The sequence below is a fragment of the Scyliorhinus torazame genome, chromosome 1, assembly GCF_047496885.1.
Source record: "Scyliorhinus torazame isolate Kashiwa2021f chromosome 1, sScyTor2.1, whole genome shotgun sequence".
NCBI classification, from domain to species: Eukaryota; Metazoa; Chordata; class Chondrichthyes; order Carcharhiniformes; family Scyliorhinidae; genus Scyliorhinus; species Scyliorhinus torazame.
The window spans coordinates 218,003,978-218,024,396 of record NC_092707.1 but is presented as its reverse complement, the minus strand read 5'-3'; positions in this window follow the sequence as shown (position 1 = coordinate 218,024,396).

Below are 20,419 nucleotides of genomic sequence, written 5' to 3'. Positions count from 1 at the left end.
CCACTATATCCGACCCCACTCCATTCCCTCTCTATCCGTCCCCACTCCATTCTCTCTCTATCCGGCCCCACTCCAGTCTCTCTATTCGTCCCCACTCGATTCCCTCTCTATCCGTCCCCAATCCATTCTATCCCTATCCGTCCCCACTCGATTCCCTCTCTATCCGTCTCCACTCCATTCCCTCTCTATCCATCCCCACTTCATTCCCGCTCTATCCGTCCTCACTTGATTCTCTCTCTATCCGACCCCACTCTATTCTCTCTCTATCCGTCCCCACTCCATTCTCTCTCTATCCGTCCCCACTCCATTCTCTCTCTATCCGACCCCACTCCATTCTCTCTCTATCCGTCCCCACTCCATTCTCTCTCTATCCGTCCCCACTCGATTCTCTCTCTATCCGCCCCCACTTCATTCACTCTCTACCTGTCCCCACTCCATTCCCTCTCTATCCGCCCCCACTCCATTCTCTCTCTATCCATCCCCACTCCATTCCCTCTCTATCCGTCCCCACTCCATTCCCTCTCCATCCGTCCCCTCTCCATTCCCTTTCTATCCTTCCCCACTCCATTCTCTCTCTATCCGTCCCCACTCCATCCTCTCTCTATCCGTCCCCACTCCATTCTCTCTCTATCCGCACCCACTTCATTCACTCTCTATCTGTCCCCACTCCATTCCCTCTCTATCCGCCCCACTCCATTCCCTCTCTATCCGTCCCCACTCCATTCCCTCTCTATCCGTCCCCACTCCATTCCCGCTCTATCCGGCGCCACTCCAGTCTTTCTTTATCCGTCCCCACTCCATTCTCTCTACTGCCGTCCCCACTCCATTCTCTCTCTATCCGTCCCCACTCCATTCCATCTATAACCGTACCGACTCCATTCCGCGGTCTATCCGTCCCCACTCCATTCCCTCCCTATCCGTCCCCACTCCAGTCCCTCCCTATCCGGCCCCACTCCATTCCCTCTCAATCCGGCCCCACTCCATTCCCTCTCTATCCGGCCCCACTCCATTCCCCCTCTAACCGTCCCCACTCCATTCCCTCGCGATCCGTCCCCACTCCATTCCCTCTCTATCCGTCCCCACTCCAGTCCCTCTCTATCGGTCCCCACTCCATTCTCTCTCTCTCCTTCCCCACTCCATTATCTCTCTCTCCTTCCCCACTCCATTCTCGCTGTATCCGTCCCCACTCAATTCCCTCTCTATCCGTCCCCACTCCATTCTCTCTCTTTCCGACCCCACTCCATTCTCTCTCTATCCGACCGCGCTCCATTCTCTCTCTATCCGTCCCCACTCCATTCTCTCTCTATCCGGCCCCACTCCAGTCTCTCTATTCGTCCCCACTCGATTCCCTCTCTATCCGTCCCCAATCCATTCTATCCCTATCCGTCCCCACTCGATTCCCTCTCTATCCGTCTCCACTCCATTCCCTCTCTATCCATCCCCACTTCATTCCCGCTCTATCCGTCCTCACTTGATTCTCTCTCTATCCGACCCCACTCTATTCTCTCTCTATCCGTCCCCACTCCATTCTCTCTCTATCCGTCCCCACTCCATTCTCTCTCTATCCGACCCCACTCCATTCTCTCTCTATCCGTCCCCACTCCATTCTCTCTCTATCCGTCCCCACTCGATTCTCTCTCTATCCGCCCCCACTTCATTCACTCTCTACCTGTCCCCACTCCATTCCCTCTCTATCCGCCCCCACTCCATTCTCTCTCTATCCATCCCCACTCCATTCCCTCTCTATCCGTCCCCACTCCATTCCCTCTCCATCCGTCCCCACTCCATTCCCTTTCTATCCTTCCCCACTCCATTCTCTCTCTATCCGTCCCCACTCCATCCTCTCTCTATCCGTCCCCACTCCATTCTCTCTCTATCCGCACCCACTTCATTCACTCTCTATCTGTCCCCACTCCATTCCCTCTCTATCCGCCCCACTCCATTCCCTCTCTATCCGTCCCCACTCCATTCCCGCTCTATCCGGCGCCACTCCAGTCTTTCTTTATCCGTCCCCACTCCATTCTCTCTACTGCCGTCCCCACTCCATTCTCTCTCTATCCGTCCCCACTCCATTCCATCTATAACCGTACCGACTCCATTCCGCGGTCTATCCGTCCCCACTCCATTCCCTCCCTATCCGTCCCCACTCCAGTCCCTCCCTATCCGGCCCCACTCCATTCCCTCTCAATCCGGCCCCACTCCATTCCCTCTCTATCCGGCCCCACTCCATTCCCCCTCTAACCGTCCCCACTCCATTCCCTCGCGATCCGTCCCCACTCCATTCCCTCTCTATCCGTCCCCACTCCAGTCCCTCTCTATCGGTCCCCACTCCATTCTCTCTCTCTCCTTCCCCACTCCATTATCTCTCTCTCCTTCCCCACTCCATTCTCGCTGTATCCGTCCCCACTCAATTCCCTCTCTATCCGTCCCCACTCCATTCTCTCTCTTTCCGACCCCACTCCATTCTCTCTCTATCCGACCGCGCTCCATTCTCTGTCCATCCGTCCCCACTCCATTCCCTCTCTTTCCGTCCCCACTGCATTCCCGCTCTATCCGTCCCCACTCGATTCTCTCTCTATCCGACCCCACTCGATTCTCTCTTCTGCTGTCCCCACTCCATTCTCTCTCAATCCGTCCCCACTCCATTCCCGCTCTATCCGTCCCCACACCAGTCTCTCTCTATCCGTCCCCACTGCATTCTCTCTTCTGCCGTCCCCACGCCATTCTCTCTCTATCCTTCCCTACTCCATTCCCTCTCTAACCGTCCCCACTCCATTCCCCTCTCTATCCGTCCCCACTCCATTCCTTCTCTATCCGCCCCCACTCCATTCTCTCTCTATCGATCCCCACTCCATTCCCTCTCTATCCGTCCCCACTCCATTCCCTTTCTATCCGTCCCCACTCCATTCCATCTCTATCCGTCCCCACTCCATTCCCTCGCTATCCGTCCCCACTCCATTTCCTCTCTATCCGTCCACACTCCATTCTCTCTCTATCCGTCCCTACTCCATTCCCTGTCTATCCGTCCCCACTCCATTCCCTCTCTATCCATCCCCACTCCATTCCCACTATATCCGACCCCACTCCATTCCCTCTCTATCCGTCCCCACTCCATTCTCTCTCTATCCGGCCGCACTCCAGTCTCTCTTTATCGTCCCCACTCCATTCTCTCTTCTGCCGTCCCCACTCCATTCTCTCTCTATCTGTCCCCACTCCATTCCATCTCTAACCGTCCCGACTCCATTCCGCGCTCTGTCTGTCCCCACTCCATTCCCTCTCTATCCGCCCCCACTCCATTCTCTCTCTATCGATCCCCACTCCATTCCCTCTCTATCCGTCCCCACTCCATTCCCTCTCCATCCGTCCCCACTCCATTCCCTTTCTATCCGTCCCCACTCCATTCTCTCTCTATCCGTCCCCACTCCATTCCCTCGCTATCCGTCCCCACTCCATTCCCTCTCTATCCGTCCCCACTCCATTCCCTCTCTATCCGTCCCACTCCATTCTCTCTCGATCCGTCCCTACTCCATACCCTGTCTATCCGTCCCCACTCCATTCCCTCTCTATCCATTCCCACTCCATTCCCACTCTCTCAGTCCACACTCCATTCCCTCTCTATCCGTCCCCACTCCATTCCCTCTCTATCCGTCCCCACTCCATTCCCGCTCTATCCGGCCCCACTCCAGTCTCTCTTTATCGTCCCCACTCCATTCTCTCTTCTGCCGTCCCCACTCCATTCTCTCTCTATCCGTCCCCACTCCATTCCCTCTCTATCCGTCCCCACGCCATTCTCTCTCTATCCGACCCCACTCCATTCTCTCTCCATCCGTCCCCACTCCATTCCCCCTCTTTCCGTCCCCACTGCATTCCCGCTCCATCCGTCCTCACTCCATTCTATCTCTATCTGTCCCCACTCCATTCTATCTCTATCTGTCCCCACTGCATTCTCTCTCTATCCGTCCCCACTCGATTCTCTCTCTATCCGTCCCCACTCGATTCTCTCTTCTGCTGTCCCCACTCCATTCTCTCTCAATCCGTCCCCACTCCATTGTCGCTCTATCCGTCCCCACTCCATTCCCTCTCTATCCGTCCCCACTCCATTCCCGCTCTATCCGTCCCCACACCAGTCTCTCTCTATCCGTCCCCACTGCATTTTCTCTTCTGCCGTCCCCACTCCATTCCCTCTCTAACCGTCCCCACTCCATTCCCCTCTCTATCCGTCCCCACTCCATTCCATCTCTATCCGTCCCCACTCCATTCCCTCTCTATCCGGCCCCACTCCATTCCCTCTCTAACCGTCCCCACTCCATTCTCTCTTCTGCCATCCCCACTCCCTTCTCTCTCTATCCGTCCCCACTCCATTCTCTCTCTATCCGTCCCCACTCCATTCCCTGTCTCTCCGGCCCCACTCCATTCCCCCTCTAACCGTCCCCACTCCATTCCCTCTCTATCCGTCCCCACTCCATTCCCTCGCGATCCGTCCCCACTCCATTCCCTCTCTATCCGTCCCCACTCCAGTCCCTCTCTATCCGTCCCCACTCCATTCAATCTATCTCCGTCCCCACTCCATTCCCTCTCTACCCGTCCCCACACAATTTTTTCTCTATCCGCCCCCACTCCATTCTCTCTCCATCCATCCCAACTCCATTCCCTGTCTGTCCGTCCCCACTTCATTCCCGCTCCATCCGTCCCCACTCCATTCTCTCTCTATCCGTCCCCACTCGATTCCCTCTCTATCCGTCCCCAATCCATTCTCTCCCTATCCGTCCCCACTCGATTCCCTCTCTATCCGTCTCCACTCCATTCCCTCTCTATCCATCCCCACTTCATTCCCGCTCTATCCGTCCTCACTTGATTCTCTCTCTATCCGACCCCACTCTATTCTCTCTCTATCCGTCCCCACTCCATTCTCTCTCTATCCGTCCCCACTCCATTCTCTCTCTATCCGTCCCCACTCCATTCTCTCTCTATCCGTCCCCACTCCATTCTCTCTCTATCCGTCCCCACTCCATTCTCTCTCTATCCGCCCCCACTTCATTCACTCTCTACCTGTCCCCACTCCATTCCCTCTCTATCCGCCCCCACTCCATTCTCTCTCTATCCATCCCCACTCCATTCCCTCTCTATCCGTCCCCACTCCATTCCCTCTCCATCCGTCCCCACTCCATTCCCTTTCTATCCGTCCCTACTCCATTCTCTCTCTATCCGTCCCCACTCCATTCTCTCTCTATCCGTCCCCACTCCATTCTCTCTCTATCCGCACCCACTTCATTCACTCTCTATCTGTCCCCACTCCATTCCCTCTCTATCCGCCCCACTCCATTCCCTCTCTATCCGTCCCCACTCCATTCCCTCTCTATCCGTCCCCACTCCATTCCCGCTCTATCCGGCGCCATTCCAGTCTTTCTTTATCCGTCCCCACTCCATTCTCTCTACTGCCGTCCCCACTCCATTCTCTCTCTATCCGTCCCCACTCCATTCCATCTATAACCGTACCGACTCCATTCCGCGCTCTATCCGTCCCCACTCCATTCCCTTGCGATCCGTCCCCACTCCATTCCCTCTCTATCCGTCCCCACTCCAGTCCCTCTCTATCCGTCTCCACTCCAATCAATCTATCTCCGTCCCCACTCCATTCCCTCTCTACCCGTCCCCACACAATTTTTTCTCTATCCGCCCCCACGCCATTCTCTCTCCATCCGTCCCAACTCCATTCCCTGTCTATCCGTCCCCACTTCATTCCCGCTCTATCCGTCCCCACTCCATTCTCTCTCTATCCGTCCCCACTCGATTCCCTCTCTTTCCGTCCCCAATCCATTCTCTCCCTATCCGTCCCCACTCGATTCCCTCTCTATCCGTCTCCACTCCATTCCCTCTCTATCCGCCCCCACTCCATTCTCTCTCTATCCATCCCCACTCCATTCCCTCTCTATCCGTCCCCACTCCATTCCCTCTCCATCCGTCCCCACTCCATTCCCTTTCTATCCGTCCCCACTCCATTCCCTCTCTATCCGTCCCCACTCCATTCCCGCTCTATCCGACGCCACTCCAGTCTTTCTTTATCCGTCCCCACTCCATTCTCTCTACTGCCGTCCCCACTCCATTCTCTCTCTATCCGTCCCCACTCCATTCCATCTTTCACCGTACCGACTCCATTCCGCGCTCTATCCGTCCCCACTCCATTCCCTCGCGATCCGTCCCCACTCCATTCCCTCTCTATCCGTCCCCACTCCAGTCCCTCTCTATCCGTCCCCACTCCATTCAATCTATCTCCGTCCCCACTCCATTCCCTCTCTACCCGTCCCCACACAATTTTTTCCCTATCCGCCCCCACGCCATTCTCTCTCCATCCGTCCCAACTCCATTCCCTGTCTATCCGTATCCGTCCCCACTCGATTCTCTCTTCTGCGGTCCCCACTCCATTCTCTCTCAATCCGTCCCCACTCCATTGTCGCTCTATCCGTCCCCACTCCATTCCCGCTCTATCCGTCCCCACACCAGTCTCTCTCTATCCGTCCCCAATGCATTTTCTCTTCTGCCGTCCCCACTCCATTCTCTCTCTATCCGTCCCCACGCCATTCTCTCTCTATCCTTACCCACTCCATTCCCTCTCTAACCGTCCCCACTCCATTCCCCTCTCTATCCGTCCCCACTCCATTCCATCTCTATCCGTCCCCACTCCATTCCCTCTCTATCCGGCCCCACTCCATTCCCTCTCTAACCGTCCCCACTCCATTCTCTCTATATCCGTCTTCCAAAATAAAGGCTTGGCAAAAAATGGTTAATTTCGATGCAAGCCGTTCTGAAACCAACCGGCAAATTACTCAGAATGCTTAACTCGCCGAGAAAATCACTTTTTTCCCAAAATGAATGTCTGGCAATAAATAGTTATTTAGATGCAAGCTGCTCTGAAACCAACCGGCAAATCACTCAGAATGCTTATCTCGCCGTGAAAATCACTTTTCTTCCAAAATAAAGGCTTGTCAAAAAATAGTTAATTTCGATGCAACCTGCACTGAAACCAATCGGCAAATCACTCAGAATGCTGAACACGCCGAGAAAATCACTTCTCTTCCAAAATAAAGGCTTGGCAAAAAATAGTTAATTTTTATGTAAGCTGCTCTGAAACCAACGGGCAAATTGTTCAAATTGCTTAACTCACCGAGAAAATCACCTCTGTTCCAAATTGAATGTTTGGCAAAAAATAGTTAATTTTGATGCAAGCCGTTCTGAAACCAAACGGCAAATTACTCAGAATGCTTAACTCGCCGTGAAAATCACTTTTCTTCCAAAATAAAGGCTTGGCAAAAAATAGTTAAATTTTTATGTAAGCTGCTCTGAAACCTACCGGCAAATCACTCAGAATGCTTAACTCGCCGAGAAAATCACTTTTGTTCCAAATTGAATGTTTGGCAATAAATAGTTATTTTGATGCAAGCTGCTCTGAAACCAACCGGGAAATCACTCAGAATGCTTAACTCGCCGAGAAAATCACTTTTCTTCCAAAATAAAGGCCTGGCAAAAAATAGTTAATTTCGATGCAAGCCGTTCTGAAACCAACCGGCATATTACTCAAAGTGCTCACCTCGCCGAGAAAATAACTCGCCGAGAGAATCACTTTTCTTCCAAAACGAAGGCTTGGCAGAACATAGTTAATTTTGATGCAAGCCGTTCTGAAACCAACCGGCAAATTACTCAGAATGCTGAACTCGCCGAGAAAATCACTTTTCTTCCAAAATAAAGGCTTGGCAAAAAATAGTTAAATTTGAAGTAAGCTGCACTGAAAGCAATCGGCAAATTACTCAGAATGCTTAACTCGCCGTCAAAATCACTTTTCTTCCAAAATAAAGGCTTGGCAAAAAATAGTTAAATTTTGATGTAAGCTGCTCTGAAACCAACCGGCAAATTACTCAGAATGCTTAACTCGCCGAGAAAATCACTTTTCTTCCAAATTGAATGTTTGGCAATAAAGAGTTATTTTGATGCAAGCTGCTCTGAAACCAACCGGCAAATCACTCAGAATGCTTAACTCGCCGTGAAAATCACTTTTCTTCCAAAATAAAGGCTTGGCAAAAAATAGTTAATTTCCATGCAAGCCGTTCTGAAACCAACCGGCATATTACTCAAAATGCTTAACTCGCCGAGAAAATCACTTTTCTTCCAATTTGAATGTTTAGCAAAAAATAGTTAATTTTGATGCAGCCGTTCTGAAACCAGCCGGCAAATCACTCAGAATGCTGAACTCGCCGAGAAAATCACTTTTGTTCCAAATTGAATGTTTGGCAAAGAATAGTTAATTTTGATGCAAGCTGCTCTGAAACCAACCGGCAAATCACTCAGAATGCTTAACTCGCAGTGAAAATCACTTTTCTTCCAAAATAAAGGCTTGGCAAAAAAAAGTTAATTTCGATGCAACCTGCTCTGAAACCAATCGGCATATTACTCAAAGTGCTTACCTCGCCGAGAAAATAACTCGCCGAGAGAATCACTTTTCTTCCAAAACGAAGGCTTGGCAGAACATAGTTAATTTTGATGCAAGCCGTTCTGAAACCAACCGGCAAATTACTCAGAATGCTGAACTCGCCGAGAAAATCACTTTTCTTCCAAAATAAAGGCTTGGCAAAAAATAGTTAATTTTGAAGTAAGCTGCACTGAAACCAATCGGCAAATTACTCAGAATGCTTAACTCGCCGTGAAAATCACTTTTCTTCCAAAATAAAGGCTTGGCAAAAAATAGTTAAATTTTTATGTAAGCTGCTCTGAAACCTACCGGCAAATCACTCAGAATGCTTAACTCGCCGAGAAAATCACTTTTGTTCCAAATTGAATGTTTGGCAATAAATAGTTATTTTGATGCAAGCTGCTCTGAAACCAACCGGGAAATCACTCAGAATGCTTAACTCGCCGAGAAAATCACTTTTCTTCCCAAATAAAGGCCTGGCAAAAAATAGTTAATTTCGATGCAAGCCGTTCTGAAACCAACCGGCATATTACTCAAAGTGCTCACCTCGCCGAGAAAATAACTCGCCGAGAGAATCACTTTTCTTCCAAAACGAAGGCTTGGCAGAACATAGTTAATTTTGATGCAAGCCGTTCTGAAACCAACCGGCAAATTACTCAGAATGCTGAACTCGCCGAGAAAATCACTTTTCTTCCAAAATAAAGGCTTGGCAAAAAATAGTTAAATTTGAAGTAAGCTGCACTGAAACCAATCGGCAAATTACTCAGAATGCTTAACTCGCCGTCAAAATCACTTTTCTTCCAAAATAAAGGCTTGGCAAAAAATAGTTAAATTTAATAGTTATAAAATAGTTAAATAAAACTCGCCGAGAAAATCACTTTTCTTCCAAAATAAAGGCTTGGCAAAAAATAGTTAAATTTGAAGTAAGCTGCACTGAAACCAATCGGCAAATTACTCAGAATGCTTAACTCGCCGAGAAAATCACTTTTCTTCCAAATTGAATGTTTGGCAATAAAGAGTTATTTTGATGCAAGCTGCTCTGAAACCAACCGGCAAATCACTCAGAATGCTTAACTCGCCGTGAAAATCACTTTTCTTCCAAAATAAAGGCTTGGCAAAAAATAGTTAATTTTGATTCAAGCCGTTCTGAAACCTACCGGCAAATAACCCAGAACGCTGAACTCGCCGAGAAAATCACTTTTGTTCCAATTTGAATGTTTGGCATAAAATAGTTAATTTTGATGCAAGCTGGTCTGAAACCAACCGGCAAATTACTCAGAATGCTTAACTCGCCGAGAGAATCACTTTTCTTCCAAAACGAAGGCTTGGCAGAACATAGTTAATTTTGATGCAAGCCGTTCTGAAACCAACCGGCAAATTACTCAGAATGCTGAACTCGCCGAGAAAATCACTTTTCTTCCAAAATAAAGGCTTGGCAAAAAATAGTTAAATTTGAAGTAAGCTGCACTGAAACCAATCGGCAAATTACTCAGAATGCTTAACTCGCCGTCAAAATCACTTTTCTTCCAAAATAAAGGCTTGGCAAAAAATAGTTAAATTTAATAGTTATAAAATAGTTAAATAAAACTCGCCGAGAAAATCACTTTTCTTCCAAAATAAAGGCTTGGCAAAAAATAGTTAAATTTGAAGTAAGCTGCACTGAAACCAATCGGCAAATTACTCAGAATGCTTAACTCGCCGAGAAAATCACTTTTCTTCCAAATTGAATGTTTGGCAATAAAGAGTTATTTTGATGCAAGCTGCTCTGAAACCAACCGGCAAATCACTCAGAATGCTTAACTCGCCGTGAAAATCACTTTTCTTCCAAAATAAAGGCTTGGCAAAAAATAGTTAATTTTGATTCAAGCCGTTCTGAAACCTACCGGCAAAGAACCCAGAACGCTGAACTCGCCGAGAAAATCACTTTTGTTCCAATTTGAATGTTTGGCATAAAATAGTTAATTTTGATGCAAGCTGGTCTGAAACCAACCGGCAAATTACTCAGAATGCTTAACTCGCCGAGAAAATCACTTTTTTCCCAAAATGAATGTGTGGCAAAAACTAGTTAATTTTGATGCAAGCCGTTCTGAAACCAGCCGGCAAATCACTCAGAATGCTGAACTCGCCGTGAAAATCCCATATCTTCCAAAATAAAGGCTTGGCAAAAAATAGTTAATTTTGATGCAAGCCATTCTGAAACCAACCGGCAAATTACTCAGAATGCTTAACTCGCCGAGAAAATCACTTTTTTCCCAAAATGAATGTGTGGCAAAAACTAGTTAATTTTGATGCAAGCCGTTCTGAAACCAGCCGGCAAATCACTCAGAATGCTGAACTCGCCGTGAAAATCACTTATCTTCCAAAATAAAGGCTTGGCAAAAAATAGTTAATTTTGATGCAAGCCGTTCTGAAACCAACCGGCAAATTACTCAGAACGCTTAACTCGCCGAGAAAATCACTTTTGTTCCAATTTGAATGTTTGGCAAAAAATAGTTAATTTTGATGCAAGCTGCTCTGAAACCAACCGGCAAATTACTCAGAATGCTTAACTCGCCGAGAAAATCACTTTTGTCGCAAATTGAATGTTTGGCAAAAAAAAGTTAATGTTGATGCAAGCCGTTCTGAAACCTACCGGCAAATTACTCAGAATGCTTAACTCGCCGTGAAAATCACTTTTCTTCCAAAATAAAGGCTTGGCAAAAAATGGTTAATTTCGATGCGAGCCGTTCTGAAACCTACCGGCAAATAACCCAGAACGCTTAACTCGCCGAGAAAATCACTTTTGTTCCAATTTGAATGTTTGGCAAAAAATAGTTAATTTTGATGCAAGCTGCTCTGAAACCAACCGGCAAATTACTCAGAATGCTTAACTCGCCGAGAAAATCACTTTTTTTCCCCAAAATGAATGTGTGGCAAAAACTAGTTAATTTTGATGCAGCCGTTCTGAAACCAGCCGGCAAATCACTCAGAATGCTTAACTCGCCGTGAAAATCACTTTTCTTCAAAAATAAAGGCTTGGCAAAAAATAGTTAATTTTGATGCAAGCCGTTCTGAAACCAACCGGCAAATTACTCAGAATGCTGAACTCGCCGAGAAAATCACTTTTGTCGCAAATTGAATGTTTTGCAAAAAAAAGTTAATTTTGATGCAAGCCGTTCTGAAACCAACATGCAAATTAGTCAGAATGCTTAACTCGCCGAGAAAATCACTTTTCTTCCAAAATAAAGGCTTGGCAAAAATAGTTTTGAAATAAGCTGCTCTGAAACCAACCCACAGATCACTCAGAATGCTTAACTCGACGAGAAAATCAGTTTTGTTCCAAGTTGAATGTTTGACAAAAAATAGTTAATTTTGATGCAAGCCGTTCTGAAACCAACCGGCAAATTACTCAGAATGCTTAACTCGCCGTGAAAATCACTTTTCTTCCAAAATAAAGGCTTGGCAAAAAATGGTTAATTTCGATGCAAGCGGTTCTGAAACCTACCGGCAAATAACCCAGAACGCTTAACTCGCCGAGAAAATCACTTTTGTTCCAATTTGAATGTTTGGCAAAAAATAGTTAATTTTGATGCAAGCCGTTCTGAAACCAACATGCAAATTAGTCAGAATGCTTAACTCGCCGTGAAAATCACTTTTCTTCCAAAATAAAGGCTTGGCAAAAAATGGTTAATTTCGATGCAAGCCGTTCTGAAACCTACCGGCAAATAACCCAGGACGCTTAACTCGCCGAGAAAATCACTTTTGTTCCAATTTGAATGTTTGGCAAAAAATAGTTAATTTTGATGCAAGCTGCTCTGAAACCAACCGGCAAATTACTCAGAATGCTTAACTCGCCGAGAAAATCACTTTTTTCCCAAAATGAATGTGTGGCAAAAACTAGTTAATTTTGATGCAGCCGTTCTGAAACCAGCCGGCAAATCACTCAGAATGCTGAACTCGCCGAGAAAATCACTTTTGTCGCAAATTGAATGTTTGGTAAAAAATAGTTAATTTTGATGCAAGCCGTTCTGAAACCTACCGGCAAATTACTCAGAATGCTTAACTCGCCGTGAAAATCACTTTTCTTCCAAAATAAAGGCTTGGCAAAAAATTGTTAATTTCGATGCAAGCCGCTCTGAAACCAACCGGCAAATTACTCAAAGTGCTTACCTCGCCGAGAAAATAACTGGCCGAGATAATCACTTTTCTTCCAAAACGAAGGCTTGACAGAACATAGTTAATTTTGATGCAAGCTGCTCTGAAACCAACCGGCAAATTACTCAGAATGCTTAACTCGCCGAGAAAATCACTTTTCTTCCAAAATAAAGGCTTGGCAAAAAATAGTTAATTTTGATGCAAGCAGTTCTGAAACCAACCGGCAAATAACCCAGAATACTTAACTCGCCGAGAAAATCACTTTTGTTCCAATTTGAATGTTTGGCAAAAAATAGTTAATTTTGATGCAAGCTGCTCTGAAACCAACCAGCAAATTACTCAGAATGCTTAACTCGCCGAGAAAATCACTTTTTTCCCAAAATGAATGTCTGGCAAAAACTAGTTAATTTTGATGCAAGCCGTTCTGAAACCAACCGGCAAATTACTCAGAATGCTGAACTCGCCGAGAAAATCACTTTTCTTCCAAAATAAAGGCTTGGCAAAAAATATTTAATTTTGATGTAAGCTGCACTGAAACCAATCTGCAAATCACTCAGAATGCTCAACTCGCCGTTAAAATAACTTTCTTCCAAAATAAAGGCTTGGCAAAAAATAGTTAATTTTGATTCAAGCCGTTCTGAAACCTACCGGCAAATAACCCAGAACGCTGAACTCGCCGAGAAAATCACTTTTGTTCCAATTTGAATGTTTGGCAAAAAATAGTTAATTTTGATGCAAGCTGGTCTGAAACCAACCGGCAAATTACTCAGAATGCTTAACTCGCCGAGAAAATCACTTTTTTCCCAAAATGAATGTGTGGCAAAAACTAGTTAATTTTGATGCAAGCCGTTCTGAAACCAGCCGGCAAATCACTCAGAATGCTGAACTCGCCGTGAAAATCACTTATCTTCCAAAATAAAGGCTTGGCAAAAAATAGTTAATTTTGATGCAAGCCGTTCTGAAACCAACCGGCAAATTACTCAGAATGCTTAACTCGCCGAGAAAATCACTTTTTTCCCAAAATGAATGTGTGGCAAAAACTAGTTAATTTTGATGCAAGCTGTTCTGAAACCAGCCGGCAAATCACTCAGAATGCTGAACTCGCCGTGAAAATCACTTATCTTCCAAAATAAAGGCTTGGCAAAAAATAGTTAATTTTGATGCAAGCCGTTCTGAAACCAACCGGCAAATTACTCAGAATGCTGAACTCGCCGAGAAAATCACTTTTCTTCCAAAATAAAGGCTTGGCAAAAAATAGTTAATTTTGATGTAAGCTGCACTGAAACCAATCGGCAAATCACTCAGAATGCTCAACTCGCCGTTAAAATAACTTTCTTCCAAAATAAAGGCTTGGCAAAAAATAGTTAATTTTGATTCAAGCCGTTCTGAAACCTACCGGCAAATAACCCAGAACGCTGAACTCGCCGAGAAAATCACTTTTGTTCCAATTTGAATGTTTGGCAAAAAATAGTTAATTTTGATGCAAGCTGGTCTGAAACCAACCGGCAAATTACTCAGAATGCTTAACTCGCCGAGAAAATCACTTTTTTCCCAAAATGAATGTGTGGCAAAAACTAGTTAATTTTGATGCAAGCCGTTCTGAAACCAGCCGGCAAATCACTCAGAATGCTGAACTCGCCGTGAAAATCACTTATCTTCCAAAATAAAGGCTTGGCAAAAAATAGTTAATTTTGATGCAAGCCGTTCTGAAACCAACCGGCAAATTACTCAGAATGCTTAACTCGCCGAGAAAATCACTTTTTTCCCAAAATGAATGTGTGGCAAAAACTAGTTAATTTTGATGCAAGCCGTTCTGAAACCAGCCGGCAAATAACTCAGAATGCTGAACTCGCCGTCAAAATGACTTATCTTCCAAAATAAAGGCTTGGCAAAAAATAGTTAATTTTGATGCAAGCCGTTCTGAAACCAACCGGCAAATTACTCAGAATGCTGAACTCGCCGAGAAAATCACTTTTCTTCCAAAATAAAGGCTTGGCAAAAAATAGTTAATTTTGATGTAAGCTGCACTGAAACCAATCGGCAAATCACTCAGAATGCTCAACTCGCCGTTAAAATAACTTTCTTCCAAAATAAAGGCTTGGCAAAATATAGTTAATTTTGATTCAAGCCGTTCTGAAACCTACCGGCAAATAACCCAGAACGCTGAACTCGCCGAGAAAATCACTTTTGTTCCAATTTGAATGTTTGGCAAAAAATAGTTAATTTTGATGCAAGCTGGTCTGAAACCAACCGGCAAATTACTCAGAATGCTTAACTCGCCGAGAAAATCACTTTTTTCCCAAAATGAATGTGTGGCAAAAACTAGTTAATTTTGATGCAAGCCGTTCTGAAACCAGCCGGCAAATCACTCAGAATGCTGAACTCGCCGTGAAAATCACTTATCTTCCAAAATAAAGGCTTGGCAAAAAATAGTTAATTTTGATGCAAGCCGTTCTGAAACCAACCGGCAAATTACTCAGAATGCTTAACTCGCCGAGAAAATCACTTTTTTCCCAAAATGAATGTGTGGCAAAAACTAGTTAATTTTGATGCAAGCCGTTCTGAAACCAGCCGGCAAATTACTCAGAATGCTGAACTCGCCGAGAAAATCACTTTTGTCGCAAATTGAATGTTTGGCAAAAAAAAGTTAATGTTGATGCAAGCCGTTCTGAAACCTACCGGCAAATTACTCAGAATGCTTAACTCGCCGTGAAAATCACTTTTCTTCCAAAATAAAGGCTTGGCAAAAAATGGTTAATTTCGATGCAAGCCGTTCTGAAACCTACCGGCAAATAACCCAGAACGCTTAACTCGCCGAGAAAATCACTTTTGTTCCAATTTGAATGTTTGGCAAAAAATAGTTAATTTTGATGCAAGATGCTCTGAAACCAACCGGCAAATTACTCAGAATGCTTAACTCGCCGAGAAAATCACTTTTTTCCCCCAAAATGAATGTGTGGCAAAAACTAGTTAATTTTGATGCAGCCGTTCTGAAACCAGCCGGCAAATCACTCAGAATGCTTAACTCGCCGTGAAAATCACTTTTCTTCCAAAATAAAGGCTTGGCAAAAAATAGTTAATTTTGATGCAAGCCGTTCTGAAACCAACCGGCCAATTACTCAGAATGCTTAACTCGCCGAGAAAATCACTTTTGTTCCAATTTGAATGTTTGGCAAAAAATAGTTAATTTTGATGCAAGCTGCTCTGAAACCAACCGGCAAATTACTCAGAATGCTTAACTCGCCGTGAAAATCACTTTTCTTCCAAAATAAAGGCTTGGCAAAAAATAGTTAATTTTGATGCAAGCCGTTCTGAAACCAACCGGCAAATTACTCAGAATGTTGAACTCGCCGAGAAAATCACTTTTGTCGCAAATTGAATGTTTTGCAAAAAAAAGTTAATTTTGATGCAAGCCGTTCTGAAACCAACATGCAAATTAGTCAGAATGCTTAACTCGCCGAGAAAATCACTTTTCTTCCAAAATAAAGGCTTGGCAAAAATAGTTAGTTTTGAAATAAGCTGCTCTGAAACCAACCCACAGATCACTCAGAATGCTTAACTCGCCGAGAAAATCAGTTTTGTTCCAAGTTGAATGTTTGACAAAAAATAGTTAATTTTGATGCAAGCCGTTCTGAAACCAACCGGCAAATTACTCAGAATGCTTAACTCGCCGTGAAAATCACTTTTCTTCCAAAATAAAGGCTTGGCAAAAAATAGTTAATTTTGATGCAGCCGTTCTGAAACCAGCCGGCAAATCACTCAGAATGCTTAACTCGCCGTGAAAATCACTTTTCTTCCAAAATAAAGGCCTGGCAAAAAAAAGTTAATTTTGATGCAAGCCGTTCTGAAACCAACCGGCAAATTACTCAGAATGCTGAACTCGCCGAGAAAATCACTTTTGTCGCAAATTGAATGTTTGGCAAAAAAAAGTTAATTTTGATGCAAGCCATTCTGAAACCTACCGGCAAATTACTCAGAATGCTTAACTCGCCGTGAAAATCACTTTTCTTCCAAAATAAAGGCTTGGCAACAAATGGTTAATTTCGATGCAAGCCGTTCTGAAACCTACCGGCAAATAACCCAGAACGCTTAACTCGCAGAGAAAATCACTTTTGTTCCAATTTGAATGTTTGGCAAAAAATAGTTAATTTTGATGCAAGCTGCTCTGAAACCATCCGGCAAATTACTCAGAATGCTTAACTCGCCGAGTAAATCACTTTTTTCCCAAAATGAATGTGTGGCAAAAACTAGTTAATTTTGATGCAGCCGTTCTGAAACCAGCCGGCAAATCACTCAGAATGCTTAACTCTCCGTGAAAATCACTTTTCTTCCAAAATAAAGGCTTGGCAAAAAATGGTTAATTTCGATGCAAGCGGTTCTGAAACCTACCGGCAAATAACCCAGAATGCTTAACTCGCCGAGAAAATCACTTTTGTTCCAATTTGAATGTTTGGCAAAAAATAGTTAATTTTGATGCAAGCTGCTCTGAAACCAACCGGCAAATTACTCAGAATGCTTAACTCGCCGAGAAAATCACTTTTTTCCCAAAATGAATGTGTGGCAAAAAATAGTTAATTTTGATGCAGCCGTTCTGAAACCAGCCGGCAAATCACTCAGAATGCTTAACTCGCCGTGAAAATCACTTTTCTTCCAAAATAAAGGCCTGGCAAAAAATAGTTAATTTTGATGCAAGCCGTTCTGAAACCAACCGGCAAATTACTCAGAATGCTGAACTCGCCGAGAAAATCACTTTTGTCGCAAATTGAATGTTTGGCGAAAAAAAGTTAATTTTGATGCAAGCCGTTCTGAAACCAACCGGCAAATTACTCAGAATGCTTAACTCGCCGTGAAAATCACTTTTCTTCCAAAATAAAGGCTTGGCAAAAAATTGTTAATTTCGATGCAAGCCGCTCTGAAACCAACCGGCAAATTACTCAAAGTGCTTACCTCGCCGAGAAAATAACTGGCAGAGATAATCACTTTTCTTCCAAAACGAAGGCTTGACAGAACATAGTTAATTTTGATGCAAGCTGCTCTGAAACCAACCGGCAAATTACTCAGAATGCTGAACTCGCCGAGAAAATCACTTTTGTCGCAAATTGAATGTTTGGCAAAAAAAAGTTAATTATTTTTACTTCCAAAATAAAGGCTTGGCAAAAAATGGTTAATTTCGATGCAAGCCGTTCTGAAACCTACCGGCAAATAACCCAGAACGCTTAATTCGCCGAGAAAATCACTTTTGTTCCAATTTGAATGTTTGGCAAAAAATAGTTAATTTTGATGCAAGCTGCTCTGAAACAATCCGGCAATTTACTCAGAATGCTTAACTCGCCGAGAAAATGACTTTTCTTCCAAAACGAAGGCTTGACAGAACATAGTTAATTTTGATGCAAGCTGCTCTGAAACCAACCGGCAAATTACTCAGAATGCTTAACTCGCCGAGAAAACCACTTTTCTTCCAAAATAAAGGCTTGGCAAAAAATAGTTAATTTCGATGCAACCTGCTCTGAAACCAAAAGGCAAATTACTCAGAATGCTTAACTCGCCGAGAAAATCACTTTTTTTCCCAAAATGAATGTGTGGCAAAAACTAGTTAATTTTGATGCAGCCGTTCTCAAACAAGCCGGCAAATCACTCAGAATGCTTAACTCGCCGTGAAAATCACTTTTCTTCCAAAATAAAGGCTTGGCAAAAAAAAGGTAATTTTGATGCAAGCCGTTCTGAAACCAACCGGCAAATTACTCAGAATGCTTAACTCGCCGAGAAAATCACTTTTCTTCCAAAATAAAGGCTTGGCAAAAAATAGTTAATTTTGATGCAAGCCGTTCTGAAACCAACCGGCAAATTACTCAGAATGCTGAACTCGCCGAGAAAATCACTTTTGTCGCAAATTGAATGTTTGGCAAAAAAAAGTTAATTTTGATGCAAGCCGTTCTGAAACCAACCGGCAAATTACTCAGAATGCTTAACTCGCCGTGAAAATCACTTTTCTTCCAAAATAAAGGCTTGGCAAAAAATTGTTAATTTCGATGCAAGCCGCTCTGAAACCAACCGGCAAATTACTCAAAGTGCTTACCTCGCCGAGAAAATAACTGGCCGAGATAATCACTTTTCTTCCAAAACGAAGGCTTGACAGAACATAGTTAATTTTGATGCAAGCTGCTCTGAAACCAACCGGCAAATTACTCAGAATGCTTAACTCGCCGTGAAAATCACTTTACTTCCAAAATAAAGGCTTGGCAAAAAATGGTTAATTTCGATGCAAGCCGTTCTGAAACCTACCGGCAAATAACCCAGAACGCTTAACTCGCCGAGAAAATCACTTTTGTTCCAATTTGAATGTTTGGCAAAAAATAGTTAATTTTGATGCAAGCTGCTCTGAAACCAACCGGCAAATTACTCAGAATGCTTAACTCGCCGAGAAAATCACTTTGTCGCAAATTGAATGTTTGGCAAAAAAAAGTTAATTTTGATGCAAGCCGTTCTGAAACCAACATGCAAATTAGTCAGAATGCTTAACTCGCCGAGAAAATCACTTTTCTTCCAAAATAAAGGCTTGGCAAAAATAGTTAGTTTTGAAATAAGCAACTCTGAAACCAACCCACAGATCACTCAGAATGCTTAACTCGCCGAGAAAATCAGTTTTGTTCCAAGTTGAATGTTTGACAAAAAATAGTTAATTTTGATGCAAGCCGTTCTGAAACCAACCGGCAAATTACTCAGAATGCTGAACTCGCCGTGAAAATCACTTTTCTTCCAAAATAAAGGCTTGGCAAAAAATAGTTAATTTTGATGCAAGCCGTTCTGAAACCAACCGGCAAATTACTCAGAATGCTGAACTCGCCGAGAAAATCACTTTTGTCGCAAATTGTATGTTTGGCAAAAAAAAGTTAATTTTGATGCAAGCCGTTCTGAAACCTACCGGCAAATTACTCAGAATACTTAACTCGCCGTGAAAATCACTTTTCTTCCAAAATAAAGGCTTGGCAAAAAATAGTTAATTTTGATGCAAGCTGCTCTGAAACCAACTGGGAAATTACTCAGAATGCTTAACTCGCCGAGAAAATCACTTTTTTCCCAAAATGAATGTGTGGCAAAAACTAGTTAATTTTGATGCAGCCGTTCTGAAACCAGCCGGCAAATCACTCAGAATGCGTAACTCGCCGTGAAAATCACTTTTCTTCCAAAATAAAGGCTTGGCAAAAAACAGTTAATTTTGATGCAAGCTGCTCTGAAACCAACCCACAGATCACTCAGAATGCTTAACTCGCCGAGAAAATCAGTTTTGTTCCAAGTTGAATGTGTGGCAAAAACTAGTTAATTTTGATGCAGCCGTTCTGAAACCAGCCGGCAAATCACTCAGAATGCTTAACTCGCCGTGAAAATCACTTTTCTTCCAAAATAAAGGCTTGGCAAAAAAAAGGTAATTTTGATGCAAGCCGTTCTGAAACCAACCGGCAAATTACTCAGAATGCGTAACTCGCCGAGAAAATCACTTTTCTTCCAAAATAAAGGCTTGGCAAAAAATAGTTAATTTTGATGCAAGCCGTTCTGAAACCAACCGGCAAATTACTCAGAATGCTGAACTCGCCGAGAAAATCACTTTTGTCGCAAATTGAATGTTTGGCAAAAAATAGTTAATTTTGATGCAAGCCGTTCTGAAACCAACCGGCAAATTACTCAGAATGCTGAACTCGCCGAGAAAATCACTTTTGTCGCAAATTGAATGTTTGGCAAAAAATAGTTAATTTTGATGCAAGCCGTTCTGAAACCTACCGGCAAATTACTCAGAATGCTTAACTCGCCGTGAAAATCACTTTTCTT